We start from the raw sequence: 6,538 nt of genomic DNA, 5'->3' as shown, positions 1-6,538 counted from the left end.
TGAAACTGTCCTAGCGATTTGATTTGAAACTGTCTCATTGCTATTTGTTTATCAATAAAATTATGAAAAAAATAAAATAAATAAAAATTGAAAACAAACAAAAACAAAACACAAAAAAGAAAATGATTCACAAAGTAGGAAGTGTTTCCCCTTTAGGAGTTATTTGTATATTAAAATGAAGCAAAACATTTATTGGGAGTAGTAAGCCCAAAAAACTGAAACACAATTTTGACATTTTTAAATACTAGAGAATAGAGATAAGTAGGTCACCGCCAAGAGGGCGTCTCTCCCGTGGGATGGGAATCCTATGTCTGGTTTCTGCCACACAGTGATGGCTTTGACTCTTCACTACTTTGAACAGACTCATCATTTTTGCACTGAGGACCCTACAAAAGATACCAACCTTATTAGGAGTGAAGCACCAAGCTACCTGGAATTTAATCATGATAGTGAAGAATCAGATTTTAAAAATCTGATTAGAAAAATATTGCTTAAAAAAACTATTGTTCGTTCAATACAGAGTCTCACTATGCAGGTCATCCCAGAGTGATCCTCCTGTTTCCAGCCTCCCAAGTGCTGGAATTCCAGGTGTGTACCACCATGTCCGGGCTCAGGGCCAGCAGGACATGCAGCCCAGGGGATGGACCTGAGCACCTTGTGCTTGCCGGGCAGACACTTGCGCTATCTAGCTGTCTCCCTAGCCCCATAGTTAGAATTTCTGCAAACAAATACTTTCTGCTTACTCTTACTGCTGGTTAGAAATCACTCATTAAGGCAGTTTAATTTTGTCCATAGTTTTAAGTATACTAAAAAAGCCTAAGAGGATAGTTTTTGTTTTCTACCTCTCAGGCTATATTCTCTGCTCATGGTTTAAAATTTCTTCCTTGCTTTCAACCATTAGAAATTATATGAATACAGTGACAAACTTGGGTTCACTTCATATATCAGAAGCTTAGAATGTGTAGTAATATGAGAATGTTTTTCACTGGCCACTTGTTTGTTGTGACAATCAGCCTGCTAAGAGGGCTTTGGTGCACTTCTTAGGGGGTTGATGCCTTTTGGCTACAGATCTGGCTCCTGAGAGTGTTAACAGCAGCAGAAACATCAAAACAACATGAAAGATTTGGAAGTAGATTTATTGATGTTGACAGTCACTGATCAGGATCGTTCTCAACATATCAGGCCCTAATCTCTGCTAGTCTAAGGCTTATATGAGATAAGCAAGCATAAAATACAGAGGCAGAATGCCTTGTCGATTGGTCTACAGTGTGCATCACATTGACCAACTATCTATCACAGTGACCAGCAATCGTAAGAGACAGGAGCAACTAGAACTGGAAAAGGAACCTGGGCAACTAAGAAACTGAAGTGTGCTGGCTGGGGTGGGGTAGGGTGTGTGGGTTTCTGGTAAGGAGTACTCCCAAAATGATCCAAAGTGGTTCATCAGGAAGCTCTTTAATTGGGTGATTCCTTTTCTCCAGAGTCACATATAATTCCCATTTTGTATCAACTTGGTTACAGTATATCTTTCAAGGATTGAAATTTGAAATTAGTTTTTCATGCCTTAACTTAGTCCTTCTGTGTTGATTTTGATGCCACTGATAGCTTTTCTTTTGTTTCCACTCATTCATATGTAAATAGGAATTAACTGTGTACAGAATTTAAGGCAAGCTGGTTTTTGTCTCTGTCTCCATCTCTTTCTCTCTCTGTCAGATCTGTGCACTTTTATTTGAGTTAATTACCTTCTTGCTTCCTTTCTATTGCTCTCAAGTCCGTGTCTCTGCACTTTCTTGTCTCTTTTACTCATTTCAGACTGTCATACTGGATGGAATAGTTCTACGATATTCAGTTTATTCTGTCCACTTTATTTTGAAATTACTTGACTCTGACTTTTGATCTAGCAGAGTTCTTAACTTAAACCTTTACAGAGGCAACATATTTTAATTATTTAGTTTATACAAACTTTGAAACTATCAGTTAAAGTTCTAGAAAACATTTGTCTCAATGTTATTTTAAAAACTTTTGAATGTGTTCCCTGGATTTAAAAGTAAACAGCATAATTTGGGCATCCTAAAGTTCTCATTCTTATGGAGTTTCAACCTTGTATTGAAAACCATATTAAAATATGTCAATTTCTCCTCTTCCAAGTGGTTCAGCTTTAATTCAAGATGTAAAAAAGCACTGCAGCAAGATTACTTTACTTTATTTTTATGGATTTTATCTGAGCCCATGGAAAGACTTTAGAGGATTTGAAGAATTCCATGAAATTATTTAATGTTTGCTTGAGTGAACATATCCAAGGATGGAACCCTTCAAAAACCATTAAAAAAAACCCCTTCAAACCCCTTCAAAAATGTTCAAACCATTTGAAACCTTTCACAAGTGTTCATTATTTTAAGATATATATAAATATCCATTGGAAATGCATACTTTGTTTCATATGAGAATAGCTTCTACCCTAATTTTCCTGAAAAGTGGATGACACCCAGATTGATGAATTGTGTAAGTTCTCTACAACACATTCATGCCTTTTGGTCCTAATGAACTTCTGTTCACCACCTAACAGACTCCCTGAAACAGCTACCCCTCCTACCTATCGTAACTCCTGCTTGGTTGGGTTCCACTTAGAACCAGCTTATGCCAAGGGATCGAAACTGTAATCTCTTATTTCTCTAGTTTGACAGCTAGAGATTCAGGAAGCCCAGTGTGTGGCTGGCATAGTCCATCCCTGCTCAACACCAAAAAGCCCACCCAACTCACTTCACTACACTCTGCCTGATTAGAGTCTCACTACTCTGTGTTTAGGCAAAATGAGATTCTCTGCTTGTAGATGATATTGTGGATGAACATAAATAGATTTATGTAGCTAAACTACATATTACTATCTTAACCATATTTAAGTGATATATACAGAAATAAAAGACCATTTATTTATGGAGTATCATGTGATACTTCTATATAGTGTATATACTAAGTCAGGATAAACATAACTATCTCTTCAAACATCATTTCTTTAAAATAAAAGCACTCAGAGCCTTTCTTTTAGCATTTTTTGAAGTTGAAATATTTTATTTCTGATAGTTTTCATTAGGACATATTTCTTCACATAATGATCACACTTATTATGAGGAACATGGGCGAAGCACATCGGAATTCTCTTTTCTCATCCTCTCCTCCCACCCATCTCTTCTCCTTCCACCTGTTGGTCCTCTTCCCCTCTGCAAAATCTTTCATTCCATTTCTTCTTCAATTCTTTTGATGTCAACCCCTTTCCCTCTTCCCTTGAATACTTAATAAATATTATGAAATTATTAAGCAGATAAAAAGTAAATAAATAAAATAATTTTGGTTTTTAATGAGCCTATCCAAATTGACATCCTGGATATTTTTTCAATTACCAATGCTACAGTCAATGTTATTTAAGGTTAAGCCAATTGCATTTATTCACAAATTAAAATAATCATGAGTTTTTTAGCTTTTTGAAACACCACATTATTGTTATCAATAGTCATCCAACTGTGAAGTAAAATACTAAACATTTTATTCCCACTTGTCCCTTACTATATTCAGGGGTCAAATTTACCTCGTGTTTGCGTCCCCTTTACTTCTTGCAGTCTTCTCTACTTTTTCCAGCCTTCAGTAAGCACCATCTCATCAGTGCTGCCTATGATTCTGACACTATCATAGTCCAAGCGGAGTGAAATCATGCAATAGTTGTCTTTCTGTGCCTGGTTTTGTTTCACTTAACACAATGGTCTCCAGTTCTGTCCCTGTTGTAACAAATGATTATTTATTGCTTTCCTTATTTCCTCTAGCAAAATTGTTGGAGTCAGCCTGCTGTGTCCATACGCTAGGCATCTGTGCATTCAATCAACCTGGAATCAGTAATGTTAGGAAAACATTGCATCTATAGTGAACATGCAAGGGCCCCATTCCTTGTCCTGGCTCCCTGAACAATACTGTACAACAGCTATTTGCACAGTATTTACATCGTGTTAGGTACTATAAGTAACTAAGAAATGATTGAAAGCGTATGAGAGAATATTTATGAGTTATATGCAAATACTGGGCTGTTTTACATAAATGACTTGAGCATCAGCATATTTTGCTCTCCACAGGGGTTCTGGAACTAATCTCCCTTGTATGGAAGCACCGATTTGTACAATTTCCTACCTCTGGTTCTCATTCCAGACTGTTATTCCTGGAGGAACTATTTCTGTGAGTACTTCAAAGATATCTGCCAGCAATCTAAAGTCTTGGTTGTATGCTCATGTGTAGTGATACTTGTTTATTCAACCAACACTAACCATATGAGCATTGAGAATAGGGAGATAGGAGAGAGATAGGAAGTTATGTGCCACAATCCCTGCCCTCAAAGGACTTTCAGTCTAACAGGACAGTAACTTTGCCTTTGACCTTTCACTGTTCAATACATAGGGAATATATTTACACAGGTCACAATTAGTGAATTACGTTATTTTTTAAAAATTTTCCTTGGGGTTTTGATAGTTTATATTTAGTCTTCTCAGAATTATCATCTAAGAGGTTAGTATTATATAGGCTCTCACTTTCTACTATGCGCTGCTCTTTTGTAGCTATAACCCTTGACACCTGTTTCATTCCTGCTGTCTCCTCAGAAACTTCTTCCTGGCTTTCTTGTTTTGTGAGACTTCTCAGTAGCATTCCTCAAATCCTTTTCACCTTTGCACCTTCTCTCCTTTTCAGGCAGAGGTGCCAGGTTTCATTTATAGTATACAAAATTGATGAATGTCCCCAGAGAGAGAGAAACAGACAAAAGACCAGGCTATATGGTACAACCATCATTCCGCTCCTTCATTTTCTGACACCCTGGGAAGAAAGGAGAGCTGAAGATCTTTGTATCTCCCTCAGAAATTTTGTTTACAAATGCCCAAAGCAAACTGTCTTTTGATAATCCCTGTTTATCTCTGGACTCCTGTACCATGCTCTAAACCTGCCTGGTCACCACTTCTATTTCTTTCCACTGAGCCTCTATTATTCTGCAGAAATACCAGAATTTACTAATTTGTGTGTTGAGTGTCTCCTTCTTTGGGTACCAAGTAGACAAACAATCCTCTGCTCAAACATCCCACTGGGATTTATTCATATATCTTTTCCCTTAATTTTTAAACTGGAAAAATTCACCCAGATCGTGTTTAACAGCCAAGTGCCCAATAACAGGTCAGATTCCTACAATGTAAAGAGATATTGCAAAGGGCTTTTCTTTCCTAAGGTATGTGAGAAAGATGGCAAGGTTCCAGTAAGGAAGTTGGGATAAAATCTTTAAATGTTGTCCAGATGCAATTCTGTAGGAAACGAATGAAGTTACTTTCTCTGCCTTTCCCCTCGATACTTAACGCAAACATGGAAAGTAATGGGAATCTTTTACGTAATGATGAACTGTGCAGTAAAACCTTTCTGGGCTTAATAAGGGGTCACAGAGTTACTAGATAGGATATAAGAAGTCAAAATTTCTTCCAGCTAAATTTTTGATCTACAAAATGGGGATAATTAGAAAGTATTTCTCTTATTATCAGAGTTAAGTGGACTGCAGAACAGAATGCAAGCCATTTGGTTCAATGAATTGTAGATGCTCGATTAAATATTTGTGGAAGGAACAAAGGCATGAGTGGTGCTTACAGCAGACCCTGAGAAATGTCCGGCAAACTTGTGAGCACAGTGCCAGGCAGAACAACTGCCTGTGGGACAAGCTGAGCCTGGGCCACAGGTCGTCTCTTTGCTGGTCTTCCGGTCCTATTAAACAGTTGCTTTGATTTTTAGTATCTTTACCTATTAAATGAGGACAATAAAATTCCACAGGGAGGTCAAAAGAATATAAAAATGCTGTGCATAAAATAGTTATCACAAGGCCTAAAATACAGTCAGTATACAAGAGATATTAATATGTTTGATGCCATATATTTTCTTATAATTTAAAATCTGAAAAAGCCACCAAAACCTTCAACAAGGAAACTGGCAACTCACCATCTGTTTTCCAATGAAACAGTTGTGAAAAAATATCTGAAGCTACAGGATGGCCACATAGAGAGAATTCATAATATTTTCAAACAAAGTTGTTCCTAGAAGTTACTTCTCCTAATTTGGAATGGAAAAAGTTCATTAATTTTCATTTGTTCTATGAAACTTGTTTGCAGTATAATTGTGTTCAAATCTTAAGTTGTCAAAAGAATTCTTGTTTGGTTGAGTGTCGGTTATTCCAAAAATTTAATTAAAAATTGTCTATGACAATAGGACCTTCTTCTGGGTTTTATATGGTTTCCTGTTAATTAAGGCTCCTTGGATAGATGTTTGTATGAGAAGGGCTACATTTGTTTAAGTTATTCAATGAATGTTACCATGTAGTCATGTGAATGGCATTGTATGCTTTACCAATCCCAAGTGGAAAATTTAATGTCATTTACTAATAAAATCCTAGGCCCAGAACAGTGCCAGATATCATATTGGCATTTAAAAAAAATCAGCCAAAAATTATTTAATAAAAGAATGAAGTGTCTACAGA

This window comes from Octodon degus, unplaced genomic scaffold (assembly GCF_000260255.1).
Source record: "Octodon degus isolate 3935 unplaced genomic scaffold, OctDeg1.0 scaffold00003, whole genome shotgun sequence".
NCBI lineage: Eukaryota > Metazoa > Chordata > Mammalia > Rodentia > Octodontidae > Octodon > Octodon degus.
Note: the sequence above shows the minus strand (reverse complement) of the source record.